The 7,500-nt window shown below is 51.5% G+C and overlaps 2 non-coding genes across 2 annotated transcripts; both read right to left on the minus strand.

The window, feature by feature from the left end:
- Positions 1-528: 528 nt before the first annotated feature.
- On the minus strand, positions 529-683 carry LOC126333461 (5.8S ribosomal RNA). The gene has a single exon (XR_007564221.1). It is a non-coding gene; the product is annotated as a 5.8S ribosomal RNA (ribosomal RNA).
- Positions 684-1,045: 362 nt separating this feature from the next.
- On the minus strand, positions 1,046-2,938 carry LOC126333463 (small subunit ribosomal RNA). Its single transcript, XR_007564223.1, has one exon. It is a non-coding gene; the product is annotated as a small subunit ribosomal RNA (ribosomal RNA).
- Between the last annotated feature and the right edge of the window lie 4,562 nt (positions 2,939-7,500).

Consider the following 7,500-nt stretch of genomic DNA (forward strand, 5'->3'; position numbering starts at 1 on the left):
CATATTTAGTGTCAGATGGAGTTTACCACCCACTTGGAGCTGCACTCTCAAGCAACCCGACTCGAAGGAGAGGTCCCGCCGACGCTCGCACCGGCCGCTACGGGCCTGGCACCCTCTACGGGCCGTGGCCTCATTCAAGTTGGACTTGGGCTCGGCGCGAGGCGTCGGGGTAGTGGACCCTCCCAAACACCACATGCCACGACAGGCGGCAGCCTGCGGGGTTCGGTGCTGGACTCTTCCCTGTTCGCTCGCCGCTACTGGGGGAATCCTTGTTAGTTTCTTTTCCTCCGCTTAGTAATATGCTTAAATTCAGCGGGTAGTCTCGCCTGCTCTGAGGTCGTTGTACGAGGTGTCGCACGCCACACCGCCAGCCGGCTGTGCACGCTACCGAGAAAGTACCGGTATGCGAACCGCCAGGCGACGGGCGCGCATCGCACGTTTAAGGAGACGCGGCCGGCCACACAGGCGACCACGACACTCCCACGTCTCCGAAGCGGGACAAACGCCGCGCGCTTCAGTATACGTAGCCGACCCTCAGCCAGACGTGGCCCGGGAACGGAATCCATGGACCGCAATGTGCGTTCGAAACGTCGATGTTCATGTGTCCTGCAGTTCACATGTCGACGCGCAATTTGCTGCGTTCTTCATCGACCCACGAGCCGAGTGATCCACCGTCCTGGGTGATCTTTTCCTTTTCAGTCTCCCACTGTCTCTTTCAAGACAGTAGCATTTGCGGGACTGAGGCGTCTGACGGCCCCTGTTCCACTATTTTTTTTGTGTCCAACGGCCTCACAGCCGATGGGCGTCGTACGGCTCCACACCGGAGCGGACAGGCACTCGGGCGAACGTCATTCAAAACCGGCGCCAGGCGCCAGGTACCGCAGGCCAGCCGCTCCAGAGCTTCAGCGCTCGTACCACACAACAACAACACTTCCGCTAGTTTTGAGAGGCACGCGTGGTTCCGCACGCGGCGCACGGCCACTGCCGTACAGGTAGCGTGTTGCGCGACACGACACGCACATCGAAAGACATGCAGTCTAGTCGGTAATGATCCTTCCGCAGGTTCACCTACGGAAACCTTGTTACGACTTTTACTTCCTCTAAATGATCAAGTTTGGTCATCTTTCCGGTAGCATCGGCAACGACAGAGTCGATGCCGCGTACCAGTCCGAAGACCTCACTAAATCATTCAATCGGTAGTAGCGACGGGCGGTGTGTACAAAGGGCAGGGACGTAATCAACGCGAGCTTATGACTCGCGCTTACTGGGAATTCCTCGTTCATGGGGAACAATTGCAAGCCCCAATCCCTAGCACGAAGGAGGTTCAGCGGGTTACCCCGACCTTTCGGCCTAGGAAGACACGCTGATTCCTTCAGTGTAGCGCGCGTGCGGCCCAGAACATCTAAGGGCATCACAGACCTGTTATTGCTCAATCTCGTGCGGCTAGAAGCCGCCTGTCCCTCTAAGAAGAAAAGTAATCGCTGACAGCACGAAGGATGTCACGCGACTAGTTAGCAGGCTAGAGTCTCGTTCGTTATCGGAATTAACCAGACAAATCGCTCCACCAACTAAGAACGGCCATGCACCACCACCCACCGAATCAAGAAAGAGCTATCAATCTGTCAATCCTTCCGGTGTCCGGGCCTGGTGAGGTTTCCCGTGTTGAGTCAAATTAAGCCGCAGGCTCCACTCCTGGTGGTGCCCTTCCGTCAATTCCTTTAAGTTTCAGCTTTGCAACCATACTTCCCCCGGAACCCAAAAGCTTTGGTTTCCCGGAGGCTGCCCGCCGAGTCATCGGAGGAACTGCGGCGGATCGCTGGCTGGCATCGTTTATGGTTAGAACTAGGGCGGTATCTGATCGCCTTCGAACCTCTAACTTTCGTTCTTGATTAATGAAAACATACTTGGCAAATGCTTTCGCTTCTGTTCGTCTTGCGACGATCCAAGAATTTCACCTCTAACGTCGCAATACGAATGCCCCCGCCTGTCCCTATTAATCATTACCTCGGGTTCCGAAAACCAACAAAATAGAACCGAGGTCCTATTCCATTATTCCATGCACACAGTATTCAGGCGGGCTTGCCTGCTTTAAGCACTCTAATTTGTTCAAAGTAAACGTGCCGGCCCACCGAGACACTCAACAAAGAGCACCCTGGTAGGATTTAAACGGGGTCCGCCTCGGGACGCGAAAGCACCCCTTCGGCTCGCCCCACCGGCAGGACGTCCCACGATACATGCCAGTTAAACACCGACGGGCGGTGAACCAACAGCGTGGGACACAAATCCAACTACGAGCTTTTTAACCGCAACAACTTTAATATACGCTATTGGAGCTGGAATTACCGCGGCTGCTGGCACCAGACTTGCCCTCCAATAGATACTCGTTAAAGGATTTAAAGTGTACTCATTCCGATTACGGGGCCTCGGATGAGTCCCGTATCGTTATTTTTCGTCACTACCTCCCCGTGCCGGGAGTGGGTAATTTGCGCGCCTGCTGCCTTCCTTGGATGTGGTAGCCGTTTCTCAGGCTCCCTCTCCGGAATCGAACCCTGATTCCCCGTTACCCGTTACAACCATGGTAGGCGCAGAACCTACCATCGACAGTTGATAAGGCAGACATTTGAAAGATGCGTCGCCGGTACGAGGACCGTGCGATCAGCCCAAAGTTATTCAGAGTCACCAAGGCAAACGGACCAGACAAGCCAATCCGATTGGTTTTGATCTAATAAAAGCGTCCCTTCCATCTCTGGTCGGGACTCTGTTTGCATGTATTAGCTCTAGAATTACCACAGTTATCCAAGTAACGTGGGTACGATCTAAGGAACCATAACTGATTTAATGAGCCATTCGCGGTTTCACCTTAATGCGGCTTGTACTGAGACATGCATGGCTTAATCTTTGAGACAAGCATATGACTACTGGCAGGATCAACCAGGGAGCTGCGTCAACTAGAGCTGAGCAGCCGGCCGCCCGGGAGTGTGTCCCGGGGGCCCGCGCGAACACGCAAGCGTCCGCTCAATTATTCTGCAAACAGGAGGAGGCCGAGCTCCCCTGCACGATACACCTCGAAACCCTCTCAGGTCCCGGCGGCGCGCAGCGCCGTCCTAGGTACTTGGTCGGTTTCGAGAGAGGCGCAATCGCCCGGAGTTAGGCGAGTAGACGGTTTTAGTGCGAACACCCTTGCTCCCAACTGAGCTTGCCGCTGCCGACAGAGGCCCGGGAGCGTGCTGTCGTGGCATTGCCGGCGGGAGACAACACGCGCCACCTATGGTGACCGGCAGCTCCAACGCCAGCGCCACACAAGGGCAAAGCCCCACTTGGACACTAGATCGCGTGTTTCCCAGCACAGCGCACGCGCCAACACGTCCGCACAACTGCGATACAAACCACCTGCGAGAACCGCTGGGGCGACCGAGCAGCAGACGGCGTCGCGGCGCCGAGTGCCAGGCGGCGGCGCATCCTCAACGCACACAGTCCTCAATCAGACCAGCACACTGCAGATGTCCACCGCGCTTCGCACCGGGCTCGGCTGAACCAACTTTGGCCGCCAGGCGCCGCGTGCAGGGTGCGCCGCAGCGTAGCTGCGCCGCCTGCCGGGCCCGTCGGCTGGCGCTCCTGCCACTCGGCGCCCCCACCAGCCGCCTGTTGCGCGTGCGCCCACGCAGCGCGCGGCCAACACGCCGGGCGGCCCCCCTTCACCGGCCGGGAACAGTCCCACCAAGCCACCGCCGCGTATCGCTTCATACCCACATGGGCCTAGTCACGCGTGTGGATGTGGCGGGTACCGCTGAAACAACCGGTTAATAGCTGTACCGATCGTCGCCATCACAGATTCACCTCCAGCGTGAACAACCGCTCAACAACGGATTTCCAGTTCATTTGCGTATCTTGGGCAGTAAACGTAGATGTCCACCTACATTTGCGAATTCAACAATTCTTGCATGCCAGGATGTCATGTGTCACGACACGCTACATCAGACCACATACACACTGCGACATGTGCAGAAGAGAACACGTGGAAGGTGGCCCGCGCACGTATGCGATGTACCTTCCGCGATCCACTGTCAACCGGCATCTGCGGCATGTCCCAGATATGGAACGCGGTCCACCAGGGTAGCACTTTGTGTGAGGCAATACGACAAAGTCGGAATACACGCGTCACTACATCAGACGGCTCACGCTGACCTGACCTGACCTGACTCACCGCACCACCACCCCCAGCGACCCAGGGTGACATACAATGCGTTCGTACGTTCCTCCCACACGCCTCTACGGCGTACCACAGTGCAACCTAGCTGTTATTGGGAGACGAGACAAGTAGCATCAAGCACAACATATGGAAATTGAGATTCGACACCGTTGGGCACAGCCAGCGTACGGTCACACGTATCACACTACTTCACTCTGTACGTAACGACCGATGATCGGTACAGCGTGTGGGTTACGCGTACGACATCAGCGGACAATGGACACAGACCATACCACGACGTACACTGAGGGCGTCGACATCTGAATGCAACTGAACAGCTGCGAGGCTCATTTAACACTCAAACGCCAGACCGACCAGCTTGAGAGGACAGAGACACAAAGAGGGGGACAGAGGGGGACAGAGGGGGGGGAGGGGGGGGGTCGGCGATATAGTCCTATTGCAGTACAATTGACAGTGGATAGCAGGAATATGTGGAAAGTAAGCAACACTCGCAAGACATCTACATGAGGATAACAACGACACCAGAGATTCCGAGCAGTGAACTATGTTAGGCAAAGGGACAACGTGGGTTAGGTTAAGGGACAACGTGGGTTAGGTTAAGGGACAACGTGGGTTAGGTTAAGGGACAACGTGGGTTAGGTTAAGGGACAACGTGGGTTAGGTTAAGGGACAACGTGGGTTAGGTTAAGGGACAACGTGGGTTAGGTTAAGGGACAACGTGGGTTAGGTTAAGGGACAACGTGGGTTAGGTTAAGGGACAACGTGGGTTAGGTTAAGGGACAACGTGGGTTAGGTTAAGGGACAACGTGGGTTAGGTTAAGGGACAACGTGGGTTAGGTTAAGGGACAACGTGGGTTAGGTTAAGGGACAACGTGGGTTAGGTTAAGGGACAACGTGGGTTAGGTTAAGGGACAACGTGGGTTAGGTTAAGGGACAACGTGGGTTAGGTTAAGGGACAACGTGGGTTAGGTTAAGGGACAACGTGGGTTAGGTTAAGGGACAACGTGGGTTAGGTTAAGGGACAACGTGGGTTAGGTTAAGGGACAACGTGGGTTAGGTTAAGGGACAACGTGGGTTAGGTTAAGGGACAACGTCGGTTAGGTTAAGGGACAACGTCGGTTAGGTTAAGGGACAACTTGAGTTAGGTTAAGGGACAACTTGAGTTAGGTTAAGGGACAACTTGAGTTAGGTTAAGGGACAACTTGAGTTAGGTTAAGGGACAACGTGGGTTAGGTTAAGGGACAAATTGAGTTAGGTTAAGGGACAACTTGAGTTAGGTTAAGGGACAACTTGAGTTAGGTTAAGGGACAAATTGAGTTAGGTTAAGGGACAAATTGAGTTAGGTTAAGGGACAAATTGAGTTAGGTTAAGGGACAAATTGAGTTAGGTTAAGGGACAAATTGAGTTAGGTTAAGGGACAAATTGAGTTAGGTTAAGGGACAAATTGAGTTAGGTTAAGGGACAAATTGAGTTAGGTTAAGGGACAAATTGAGTTAGGTTAAGGGACAAATTGAGTTAGGTTAAGGGACAAATTGAGTTAGGTTAAGGGACAAATTGAGTTAGGTTAAGGGACAACTTGAGTTAGGTTAAGGGACAACTTGAGTTAGGTTAAGGGACAACTTGAGTTAGGTTAAGGGACAACTTGAGTTAGGTTAAGGGACAACTTGAGTTAGGTTAAGGGACAACTTGAGTTAGGTTAAGGGACAACTTGAGTTAGGTTAAGGGACAACTTGAGTTAGGTTAAGGGACAACTTGAGTTAGGTTAAGGGACAACTTGAGTTAGGTTAAGGGACAACTTGAGTTAGGTTAAGGGACAACTTGAGTTAGGTTAAGGGACAACTTGAGTTAGGTTAAGGGACAACTTGAGTTAGGTTAAGGGACAACTTGAGTTAGGTTAAGGGACAACGTGGGTTAGGTTAAGGGACAAATTGAGTTAGGTTAAGGGACAACTTGAGTTAGGTTAAGGGACAACTTGAGTTAGGTTAAGGGACAACTTGAGTTAGGTTAAGGGACAACTTGAGTTAGGTTAAGGGACAACTTGAGTTAGGTTAAGGGACAACTTGAGTTAGGTTAAGGGACAACTTGAGTTAGGTTAAGGGACAACTTGAGTTAGGTTAAGGGACAACTTGAGTTAGGTTAAGGGACAACTTGAGTTAGGTTAAGGGACAACTTGAGTTAGGTTAAGGGACAACTTGAGTTAGGTTAAGGGACAACTTGAGTTAGGTTAAGGGACAACTTGAGTTAGGTTAAGGGACAACTTGAGTTAGGTTAAGGGACAACTTGAGTTAGGTTAAGGGACAACTTGAGTTAGGTTAAGGGACAACTTGAGTTAGGTTAAGGGACAACTTGAGTTAGGTTAAGGGACAACTTGAGTTAGGTTAAGGGACAACTTGAGTTAGGTTAAGGGACAACTTGAGTTAGGTTAAGGGACAACTTGAGTTAGGTTAAGGGACAACTTGAGTTAGGTTAAGGGACAACTTGAGTTAGGTTAAGGGACAACTTGAGTTAGGTTAAGGGACAACTTGAGTTAGGTTAAGGGACAAATTGAGTTAGGTTAAGGGACAAATTGAGTTAGGTTAAGGGACAAATTGAGTTAGGTTAAGGGACAAATTGAGTTAGGTTAAGGGACAAATTGAGTTAGGTTAAGGGACAAATTGAGTTAGGTTAAGGGACAAATTGAGTTAGGTTAAGGGACAAATTGAGTTAGGTTAAGGGACAAATTGAGTTAGGTTAAGGGACAAATTGAGTTAGGTTAAGGGACAAATTGAGTTAGGTTAAGGGACAAATTGAGTTAGGTTAAGCTATAATCTGGTACAGCCACAGTTAGGTTAAGCGATAATCTGGTACAGCCACAGTTAGGTTAAGCGATAATCTGGTACAGCCACAGTTAGGTTAAGCGATAAACTGGTACAGCCACAGTTAGGTTAAGCGATAAACTGGTACAGCCACAGTTAGGTTAAGCGATAAACTGGTACAGCCACAGTTAGGTTAAGCGATAAACTGGTACAGCCACAGTTAGGTTAAGCGATAAACTGGTACAGCCACAGTTAGGTTAAGCGATAAACTGGTACAGCCACAGTTAGGTTAAGCGATAAACTGGTACAGCCACAGTTAGGTTAAGCGATAAACTGGTACAGCCACAGTTAGGTTAAGCGATAAAGTTGGTTAAATTTGGTATTGTGTGGGAAGGGGGCAGAGAGAGAGAGGGGGGGGGGGTGGATAGTGGTGGCAGTACACGGATGCCTGAGTCACCGTCAGATACGTCACGTCGGTTCGATGCTTGTAGCAAG

This window comes from Schistocerca gregaria, unplaced genomic scaffold (genome assembly GCF_023897955.1).
Source record: "Schistocerca gregaria isolate iqSchGreg1 unplaced genomic scaffold, iqSchGreg1.2 ptg001597l, whole genome shotgun sequence".
Lineage (NCBI taxonomy): Eukaryota > Metazoa > Arthropoda > Insecta > Orthoptera > Acrididae > Schistocerca > Schistocerca gregaria.